Source organism: Sander vitreus, chromosome 19 (genome assembly GCF_031162955.1).
Source record: "Sander vitreus isolate 19-12246 chromosome 19, sanVit1, whole genome shotgun sequence".
Taxonomy (NCBI): domain Eukaryota; kingdom Metazoa; phylum Chordata; class Actinopteri; order Perciformes; family Percidae; genus Sander; species Sander vitreus.
The window spans coordinates 16,703,818-16,715,248 of NC_135873.1; positions in this window are offsets into that span (position 1 = coordinate 16,703,818).

Genomic DNA, 11,431 nt, shown 5'->3' on the forward strand with positions numbered 1-11,431 from the left:
CTACCACTTAACAAATAAACTGCTGATGTATTCTCAGCTCTGATAGTTGACAGCTGTCTGCTCTGAGCGCATTCACCGTCACACACTCTCTCATGTAGCCTACACACTAAGCACTGAGCTATTCCTTAAAGGAGCTTCCCCGGTCTTGTAACACAAGGAGAGCCTGCCAGAGTTTCTTGTATTTCGTCTAAACCGTCCAAAAAATGCTTTCACACTATAAACGAACCGGACCGTGGTTCAGTTTGGTCCGGACCGAGACACCTCTTTTTATCGGACCAAAATTTGGTCTTTTGATCCGGACCGTAGTCCGGGGGAGGTTTCATACCTGTAATTTTGGTTCAGATCAAACTGAAAAGTCCGAAAGTCCGGACCAAATGAGGTAGGTGTGAAAAAGCCCTAAGTTACCAATCTTTTTCTTAAGAAAGTTGCTCTCTTGTTCTTTTCTCTTAGCCCTGGAAACCCTTTGGTCAGATTTGCAAATAACTCTGTGGCTGAGGTAAAGCAATTTACCACTATACCAACTTTCCAGCTGTGCACTGAGTCAGAGATGAGAAATAGAAACTGGTCATTAATGTCTTTGTCTTTATTTCAGATAAGATTATTGGATGAAGCCATGGCGATCTACAGTATTACACCAAGAGCAAAAGGGTAAATAGAGAACTTTTATTTTGTAAAATAACAATACAATAATAGAAAATATGTATAATGAATATCAGTTATCAGAAGTACCCATTATTTACAAATAGAGCTAAGGTTTTACAAATACTGTATGTGCATTATCAAATCAGGCAATAAAACCCAGTTTTACTACCTATTCTAATACGACATTGCTGCAGAGAGAAATGTTAACCAAGAACCATGACAACACGTATCTTATAGATCATTAGGCAATAAGTAGATCCTGCTTAGCTTATCCTGTAGCTAAATCTGTCAATGGAAAAAAAAAATATTTTAAGTAGATATAACAAGATTGAGCCAGCAAAGCAGTTTTGTGTTTATATGTGTGATATTTATTCAATTTCAAGAAATCCCACAATTTCTACAAAGTCAGCATTAGCTGGCTGACTAAACAGGGAGGGGCTAGAAATTGTCTGTTGTTTTTCTTATTTTGACAGTGAATTGCCCCACAATATGAATACAGTTTTATTATATATTTTATTTTGGCGGTGACCATTATATCTTTTATTGAGTTGGTAAATAAATAAATACTAATAAATAGTATGAATAGTAATACATAGTAATAAATAAATAATTCAGTAATGCTTACAAACCTTGCCGCTAGCGCCTTGGCCCTAGTAGCATCACTGTCGTGCCAATAATGTCATTAATTCACACCCTGTCGTGTAATGTTGCATATTTAAATGAAATGTTCTGAGTTAGTGTATTGTGTCAAAAGAGTATTTTAATCATCCTATGGGATTAACATTGGCTTTGTGTTTCTGTTTCAAATGCTGAATCAATTAGCTTAAGAAAACTGTAGAAACACATCTGAAAAGGCCTAGGTTGAAATTGAGGATGGACGGAATCATCAATTGTTGATTCATTTTGTTTGTCTAACAGCAGTCTCCAGCTTTGGTGCCTCACCTTGGGATTTTTGACTGATTATTATTACATACAGTAGCTGACCAAATGAGGCTGTGAAAAGACAAAATAATTTTAACAATCTCACCAACATTTCATATTTTGAATAGCAACTTTTTTTGTTTTTCCTTTTTAGAACTTCTATTTAGTCCGTCTCACTGAAACTGTTGTATGACTTTTTGTTTGCCTCAGGGTTAATGTCACACATTATGTGGGTCTGGTGATTCCAAATAATGCTAGTGCTGAACAACTATATAAGGAAGATGTTGAAGCAATTAAGGATGCTGTTGATGGCCTTCTTAGCTGCACAGGAGGTAAGACAGACGATACATAATTATATACTTTATATACACTTGGCAAAACATGAAATAAAAAAATAAAAAACATTGACAACGATGAGGGTAAATGCTAATGGTAAATTATTCCATATATCGTTTAGATATTTCATTTAAAATCATTAGGATATCGCATCTGGTAACTGTGAATGTCTTTACAAAATGTTGTGCCAATCCCTCTAGGAGTTGTTGAGATATTTCACTGTACAGGCATAAACTTTGTCATTTGGACTCATCCTCTGAGGACCATGAATATATGTTCTAACTTTTAATGGCAGTCCATCCAATAGTTGTTTGGACATTTCAATCTGGACCAAAATTGCCATCCCCAGAGCTAGCGTGACTAAAAAGACTCTGATTATAAACAAACGTGATAAAAAATTGTCCGTACTATACTGTGCAAATGGCAAAGTAATTTTTTTGTCCTGTTCTTGAATTTTCAGAATGTCCTAATTTCAACGTCACTGCTCCACCCACAGTGATTACAACGGAGACTGATTTGGGATGTCAGTATTACCACAACACGTGTGTGTGTGTGTGCATGTGCATGGGTGCGTGTGTGTGTGTGTGTGTGCGTGCGTGTGTGTGTGTGTGTGTGTGTTTGTGTGTGTGTTTGTGTGCGTGCGTTGATTTGTATGTAAAGTATGCAATTAGTATACGTTACAACATACAACAGCTTATTTTAATTCTTTATGTCTTTGTTTATCTTCCTTCTCCTGTCATGCACCAGCGATCTGTGAACAGTTTGTTAATGATACAGGTGTTTCTGTATACTACCAACCTCTGCACATTGATGGAGCGATAACATGTGTGACTGTATGCCACAGTCAACATTCACATCATAAAAGATGCTACAACAGGGGAATCTGCTTAGTGTACAAAGTCACTGGACCTCTTTGCAAGTAAGTTGACAATGCTGTCAGTTTGTATGCTTGTCCTTCTACAGTGCTTCTGGTAAACTTCTAAGAGCCATGATATTCATCCATCCATCCATCCATCCATCCATTTTCATCCTTGGTCAGGTCGCTGGGGCTGCAGCTCTAACAAGGCCCCCAAACTTCCCTTTTCCTACCTCGGGAGATCCCGAGGTGTTCCCAGGCCACTGTTGAGATATAGTCTTTCCACCCAGTGCTGGCTCTTCCCCGAGGCCTCCTACCGGCTAGACATGCCTGGAACACCTCCCTAGGGAGGCGCCCAGGGGGCATCATTACCAGAGGCCCGAAACACCTCAGCTGGCTTCTTTAAACGCAAAAGAGCAGCAGCTCTACACCGAGCTCCTCACGGATGACTGAGCTTCTCACCCTATCTCTAAGGGAGATGCCAGCCATTCTCATGGGAAAACCCATTTTGGCCGCTTACCCGCAATCTAGTTCTTTCGGTTAGGTTAAATTAGCCTCGTAACTTAAACATTAAATACTTGTAGAGGTAGGGCTTTATATCACCAAAAATGATTGTAAATCCACAACACTTGATAAAAACGAACCCACATTGGGTTTAAAGCTTTGGTGCATAACTTTTATATCAATGAACGTCCGTTACATTTAAGCCGTTGCCAAATGAGTTGATACAAAGCTAATTAAGACTTTCAGCTCCACAAAACTCTCTTTGTATTTCTCAGTATGGCTATGTTCAGAAAATGGTGTCACCCGGCAACTCTCGCGCGCAGAAAATTGACCGAAGATAATGACCTTTTCTGAAGAGTCCATCATGTTTTTTTAATCCTCCGTGTCCCGCTTTGGCTAAAAGCAACTGTGTGGAGGAGGGGTGGGGGTGGTCCGAGATCATGGAAGGCTTGTATCATGTGGATGCGCCGACAGTTTGCATCTAAGTTATTACTTACAATTCCTCATTCCTCATCACAAACTATGCACTACAGCTTTAACTCCTGACTTATTTGTCATAACGTCCAACTTAATTTCAGTTCCCTGTTATACGGATCAATGAAACTGACTGTTCAGATGAGGTTCTGTGTAATAAGAATTTAAAGAACTGCTGCTTTGCTGCTTCGAAGTCTCTTTAGTTTGACTTTGTTCTTCCTCCTGTTTCAGGTGTCATAACGTGGATGAGATTTGGTACTTGAATGAGGACTGTAGCCTACCTATACAGAGGACGGCTTTCTATGCAGGGTTAAGTGGGACCCTTGCTTGTCTGTTAGTGATAGTGGGAGTCTTGACTGCATTCTTACTGAGGAACCAACGAAGACAAAAGAGGTAAGCTGTACACTTATATAACTGGATACTCCTCACCGTACAAAAGTGAAGCCAAACTATCCTGGGTACGAGCGTTGCCATCTTGTAATTTTGGAGCCAGAGTATACGCAGTAGTTATCGGAAGGTGGAGCCATGGTATCAAAGTCCCGATGCTTCTGAACTTTAGTTTTAGTTCATATCAGTTAACTGAACTACAACATATAAAGCCAATTCTTTAAGCATGTTAAATCTAGAATTGCTAAGATTCATGTTTAATGGCTTACCGTTAATCACTGCCTTTGCATACATTTTAAACAGAATTGTCCCCTTTTTTAATTGAACCCTTTTTACAAACTATATCTGATCAACCTTATTACAAGACAGGAATGTGATAATGACCAAAACCCCATTTAATCAGAATACAGCATTTGAAATCTGCTTAGAAATATAGCAAATATTGGATAGGATAGAACAACGCATGTAATTCTGCTCTAGAAAACATCACATTCATTATTAGTTTCACTTTTCCTTTTTGAAACATTTTCTATAGGCTTTAAAAAAAACTGGGAAGATTGGCAGAACAGGCAGCCAAGTGACAGTACTCTGATCAAATGGAAATCACAATTGTCCGATTGGCAGCACTTTAGCCCAATGCATTGCAGGGGGGGCACCAGGGGGGGCAATCATATTTCGGGGGGGTGCCACCCCCCTTCTAGCCCCACCCCTGACAAAGTCTATAGTGTTTAGGATGGGAATTGCCTTTAATTTTGCCACTTTAATACCACAGGACTACAAGTGTTTCTTTTGTAAAGTAAACTGATAAAACCTGCTCTGCTGTGTGTGCAGGAGAAGAGACATTAAAGAGCAGCTGGTGAACCAATGGCTGAATGAGGACTTTGAGTGGCCCAGATCCAGCACTGCCATTCACAATGCTGGTAATGTATTTAATTATTTATTTATTAAGTATTTATTACCTAAATTGAAGCATACAGTCTTTGTTTAGCCACTTACGAATTCACTAATGAATTAAGTAAAATAGTTAAAGCATCCAGTATTGTCAAAGTAAAGCAATGAAATGTATCATGATATTGGTACTTTTGTACTGTAAATAGCAAACTCAAAAATCTGTCCCTTATGACAGAGCAAGATGTTTACTTAAAAATAAGAACATTGTGTCAGTCTGACCGGTTGCTTAAGATTTGATGTGGTTTCTGCTCCAGGGTGTGTTCCTTATCTGTTGATATGCAACCCATACGACTAAAATAACCTTTGAACGTACCCATGTTCCACCAAAACAAGTTCCTTCCCGAGGCTATTTTGCAGAGGCACCGTGCGGCGCTTAGCACCGCCCAAGATGATTGTGATTGGTTTAAAGAAATACTAATGAACCAGAGCACGTTTTTCTCCCATCCCGGAATGCTGTGTGGACTAGCGAGACCCTCCTTCGCAGCTCTGTGGAGGAAGGTCTGGCAAAGCGTGACTATGACCCAGCTAATTGTCAATAAGCCTGCCCTTTTACAGGCTTGGGCTTCAGGACTTGGTGCTTTGACAACAGTTACAGATATAATTAAAACCAGCTTTGAAGAACCAAAAAATCCAGACTCATGTCAACTTGTCGACATAATAATTTGGTCATCCACTTATAAAAAACAGGGTCCTGACAGAAACCGAAGAGTTGGTGATAATTCTCTGAGTTCATCACTATGACCGACCCTTTTTACAGTAAACATAGCCATTTCATACATTGTTAATATAATGTAACTACTGTTGGCACAACCCTTGTGTTGTCCTTGGGTCAAATTTGACCCGTTTTCAAAGTTTTTTATAACCGAAATATGGGTTTCTTTCAACAAAATTGCCTGGATGCACGTTGTATGGAACCCATACAATGAGCAGATGAAATATATGATTACGTTAATTGAATTTTAGGTGTTTTATTCAATGTTAAAGCATTTGAAAAAAACTGTTTAAATAGTTTCAAAACAGTATATCCTGACTAAACTTTGACATAAACCAGTCTGTAATTATCCACTCAACATCCTCAGATCTTAACTACTTTTCTTTAAACTAAAAAAGTTGGTACAGTGTCATAAAAATTAGGTTTATTGACCATGAATCAAAAAAGCATTATAAAAAAGTGACAAAAACATTGGGAAAAAGATTTTCTGTTTTGACGAAAGTTAATGGTCGACGGGAAGACAACACAAGGGTTAAAAAAAAAACCACACACCAACAAAAATATGTTTTTAATCTGCTTTATACATACAGTATATGCAATGGCCATTCTTAGATTTTTTTTTCAGCAGGCATAAAATGACATTTAGTGTTAATGTGATCGCCCAGTAATCCCTGACTGTTTTGCTACCTTTAGGAGATCTCCACAACCTTGTTTACACACATGAAGACTCTGGACCGTCTTTGGATACTGACGACAGACTGCCGAGCTTATCCACGGACACTGAGTACCAGCTGTCAGATACACCATACAGACACAATACTCCAACTACTAATACTCTCTCATTTTCTAATGCTGGACACCTACAATCTGCCAGCCTGCCTCAACCTCGGAGACACTTCTCATCCAACTAGCTGGTCAGTGCACATCCACAGAAAATCAGAAGATAGTATTATTCTATTATGAATAGCATTGCTTTCATTTCACCGACTTCACTTTTTACTATCTTTTTAGTTCAGAGGGTATGATTTTGGTTTTCAATTTTCTTTCATATTTCTTCTCATTATATGCCCAAGATCTTCCCCCGTTGTCAGTGTTTTGGTTTGTTTTGTGAAAAGAACAATAAGTTTGATGAAATATTAGAACAGAGGTAAAGATGAAACAGATACAGATATAAGAACTGAATAAAGATGATAAAGTACGATAAAGAGAGACAAGTTAAAATAATAAAAAAAACAATCAAGTGCAGAGCATATTGGACATATTCCACTGTTTATTGGCACTTAGCACCGCCCAAGACAATTGTGATTGGTTTAAAGAAATGCCAATAAACCAGAGCACATTTTTCTCCCATCCCGAAATGCTGTGTGGACTAGCCAGACCCTCCTCCGAAGCGCTGTAGAGGAAGGTCTGACAAAGCGAGACTATCATTGTAGTGTTAATTGTAAAAAAAACTTTTTTTTTTTTGCTTAGTTTACTTACTTTGATTCTGTCATTGATTCTGATATGTCATGTTTACATTTATGTAATTCCTTTGTTTCATTCTTTCCTTCTGTCCACAGATGAGGATGAGCAGGCCTCAGATGAAGACATCCTAGGATGACTGAGCCCTAACTCTGAATCATTATGGACAAAGTCTCCGTTCGTCTGTCAAACTTGCTCTTTTTTTTATGGCATTCTGAATATAATATATACGTATTTATATGTACTGCTTTCAGGGGTTTGATTTATTTATTTATTTATTTATTTGTTGTATATTGTAAAATGGCAACAGGGTAAATGCATAGTTTCTGTCTCCCCCATGAGGAAGTCTAAGTAATGACAACAAAACTGTCGGCGCATCCACCTGATACAAGCCTTCTGTGTGACCGGTGCTATCTAAAGAAGTAGAAGAAAGTACAACTATGTAAAGTGGCTACAAGTAGAGGTTTGGAGGTTTAAAACCAGATTTCTAAATTGAGTTGAAATGGGGTTGATCAGAGCACTGACACTGAACCAAACCGTACATTTGCCATTAAACCAGAACAGTGAGTTCTAGTAAGAGACTCTAACCAGCTTCATAGAGCTGAGGGGAACTGCAGAGTCTGATGACAATTCACTGTTGGTCCGTCAATTCAAGCAACACCTTTCACATTACGTCATTATTATTGACCAATTAGTGATATAAAAACAGACTTTGACTCTGGGACACCTTACTGACTGCAATGCCATACTACCTATTGATTAGACTACCGATGTATTAGATTAGATTCAACTTTATTGTCATTGTACAGAGTACAAATACAAAGACAACGAAATGCAGTTTGCGTCTAACCAGAAGTGCAAAAAAGCAGAAAAAGTGCAATGTGATATATAAAGTATAGACAGGTGGTGCATAGGCAGGAAGAAGTATATTGCAGTGTTATAAGAGCAGAATAAATATGGTTATGTAATATGAACAGTGTATGAACAACATGTATGGATATGTGCAGTGTATTAGCAGAATATATAATAAGATAAACAGAATAAATATGGATATTCTGTATGTATTCCATTAGGCTCTTAAATGTTGATGATGGCAGCCACCCGTAACATTCAGAGCTTGTAATCCTGGGGAAGCATAATGCTTCGATTTATGTTCTTATTACTTTACTTAAATTGGTTTATGGTTGTATATTTATTTAATTTAGCTTAATTCCGTTGGCCTGTGTGTGCTTTGCTGCTCTTGCCTGGGTTCGCCAATTTGTTGACTACAGACATGTTGGTGGATTGAATGATTGCGAATGATTGCACATCTAAGGATTTCTTTTGTTAAGATATGATTTTGCACTATCAATGTTGTTTTAGCCTCAATGCTTTATGCACTATGAAAATAAAAAGTTCCTTGATTGACAAGGCTCTGTGAGTTTCTTTCCATCGGAGTTGTTCACAGAGGTACATTTTTATGTCTGGCTCGGATTAGGATAGCAAAGATGCACATTATCTGTAGGTCAAACTGTTCCTTAAAGCAATGATCTCAAAGATTTCCGTATCTATTGCCTAGTCTATATCGACGGTGATTCATTTACGGGATCGTTCAGGTGTCGCCAGAAATTCCGCCGGATGTCCCTCATTTTCGGCCGGATGCCCGTCTCCTTACGCTTTTTTTTGTGTTGGCATTAGGCTCGTTCAAGATAAACAAGGTCTGCGTAGGATGGATCACCGGCGATCGCCGCCCAATGCATTAGATTTGTGTGTGACTTGATGACGTCATGCACACGTGGGCATTGATAACCACAAATGCTTGTGTCAAATTTACAGGCGAAGCGCAGTTCATCTCCAACGAGCCTATTCTAAACTCCGGTCGATTAATGAGGAGTATGGTTAACTGCAGAGGTGGGTAGAGTAGCCAAAAATTGTACTACTAAAGCACTAAAAGTACTGTTACTTCAGAATAATATGACTCAAGTAAAAGTAAAAAGTAGTCATCCAAATAATTACTTGAGTAAGAATAAAAAAGTGCTTGGTGAAAAAACTACTCAAGTACTGAGTAACTGATTTATTTTTTAACACAAGCATTCAATCAGACAGACAAAAATACCAAATAATCATCTTTAGGCAAATTATAGTTCATCCAATCAATAAAATAAATTAAAATGAATGAATTAATTACAAAATAGCTTAAATTAAAATAATCCAGGTCAATTCAAGTACTAAATCAATAAAATAATAATAAATAAAAACTAAATAAACTCAGGTAACACAAATTTCCAAACCTTTATACTTTTTTACCAGGCTCTGCAGGCAGAGCTAGAACAAGGCAGCCCATAAACTCTCATAAACTGTGTGTGTGTGTGTGTGTGTGTGTGTGTGTGTGTGTGTGTGTGTGTGTGTGTGTGTGTGTGTCTTTGTTTGTGTGTGTGACAAAACATGCAGAAACAAACAATTTCACAGTGACAGTGACAGTGACAATTTCAGTGATGTCACTATTAAGCTTCAACAGTAGTTGGCTCTCAAGGTTCTTGCTGTGAAGCTGTGATTGTTTAGCAGTGAGAAATCATTTCTGTGGTTTAAAACATATGTAACCTAAAAAACAAACATTTGCCTATCCACAGCAAAAAAAACAAAAAAAAAACAATGACGCGTAGAATACCAAAGAGGTAAAAAGAAAAGTAACAAGCTCATTGTAGCCTAATGTAGCGGAGTAAGAGTACAGTTTCACAAATCTACTCAAGTAAAAGTAAAAAGTATAGTGATTTAAAACTACTCCTTCAAAAACTTACTCAAGTAAATGTAACGGAGTAAATGTAACTCGTTACTACCCACCTCTGGTTAACTGTTCCTGATCCTGAGTTTTTTGTTGCACGACTAAAACAACCTTTGAACGTACATGTTCCACCAAAACAAGTTCCTTCCTAAGGCTATTTTGCAGCGGCACCGTGGCTCCATGCGGAGCTTAGCGCCGCCCAAGACGATCATGATTGGTTTAAAGAAATGCCAAATAAACCAGAGCGCGTTTTTCTCCAATCACAGAATGCTGTGTGGACTAGCCAGACCCTCCTGTGCAGCGCTGTGGAGGAAGGTCTGGCAAAGTGAGACTATCTGTGAGATAACTATCTCATTACCTCACACATTACAATATTGCACTGTTATGCTACTCGCACACTGGTTACTTCATATTTAATATTATACATATTTTATTTTGTTATACATACTATGTATGTAGGTTGTACATTTTATTCTACAGTTGTATTTACATGTGCATTCTTTTCATCTCTCTAAGTCTATTTTTTTCAGTAGTTCTGGCATTTTGCTACCATTTTTATTTTCATCTTATTATTTCTAGTATATTTCTTGTATTTTCTGTATGTGTGTGTGAGTGAGTATGTGTGTATGGCCTTGATAACTTATATGTTAACAATATATCTATCTATCCATCTATCCATCTATCTATCTTATCGCAATAGAGAATGAAACAGAGATTAAGAGTACAACTTACTATGGCTATTTAACCATACGGATCCATACTTGACTTAATCATTGAAGACTGAACATTGAAATATGGAAACATATATACTGTAGTGTGTACTGTCAATGTGAAGCCACTGAGGGTCACTGTAGTCTTGTTTGAATGGAGCTTCCCATCACTGCAGCAGAGTGAAGAAATGCTTTTCTGTGATGACCCCGCCCCCCCCAGAGCCACCCAGAGAGCGGCTCTTGGGCATTTTCCCCTGCAGCTATTAAGGAAGCAGTCCGAGTGGCAAGGTGAGGATGAGCCACACCTGAATCCACTCTGTTACGCAAACAAACAAATAATAATAGTAGATTTATTGAAATGTTTTGTCCTCAGGGGTGAGGGGGTCCCTTCTCAGGGCCATCCAATCTCTGTATGACCAAAGCGAGAGCTGTGTCCGGGTTCTCGGCAGTAAGTCGGACTCGTTTCAGGTGAGAGTTGGCCTCCGCCAGGGCTGCGCTTTGTCACCAATCCTGTTTGTAGTATTTATGGACAGGATATCAAGGCGTAGTCGGGGTGGAGAGGGGTTGCAGTTCGGTGGGCTGGGGATCTCATCGCTGCTTTTTGCAGATGATGTGGTCCTGATGGCATCATCGGCCTGTGACCTTCAGCACTCACTGGATCGGTTCGCAGCCGAGTGTGAAGCGGCTGGGATGAGGATCAGCACCTCTAAATCGGA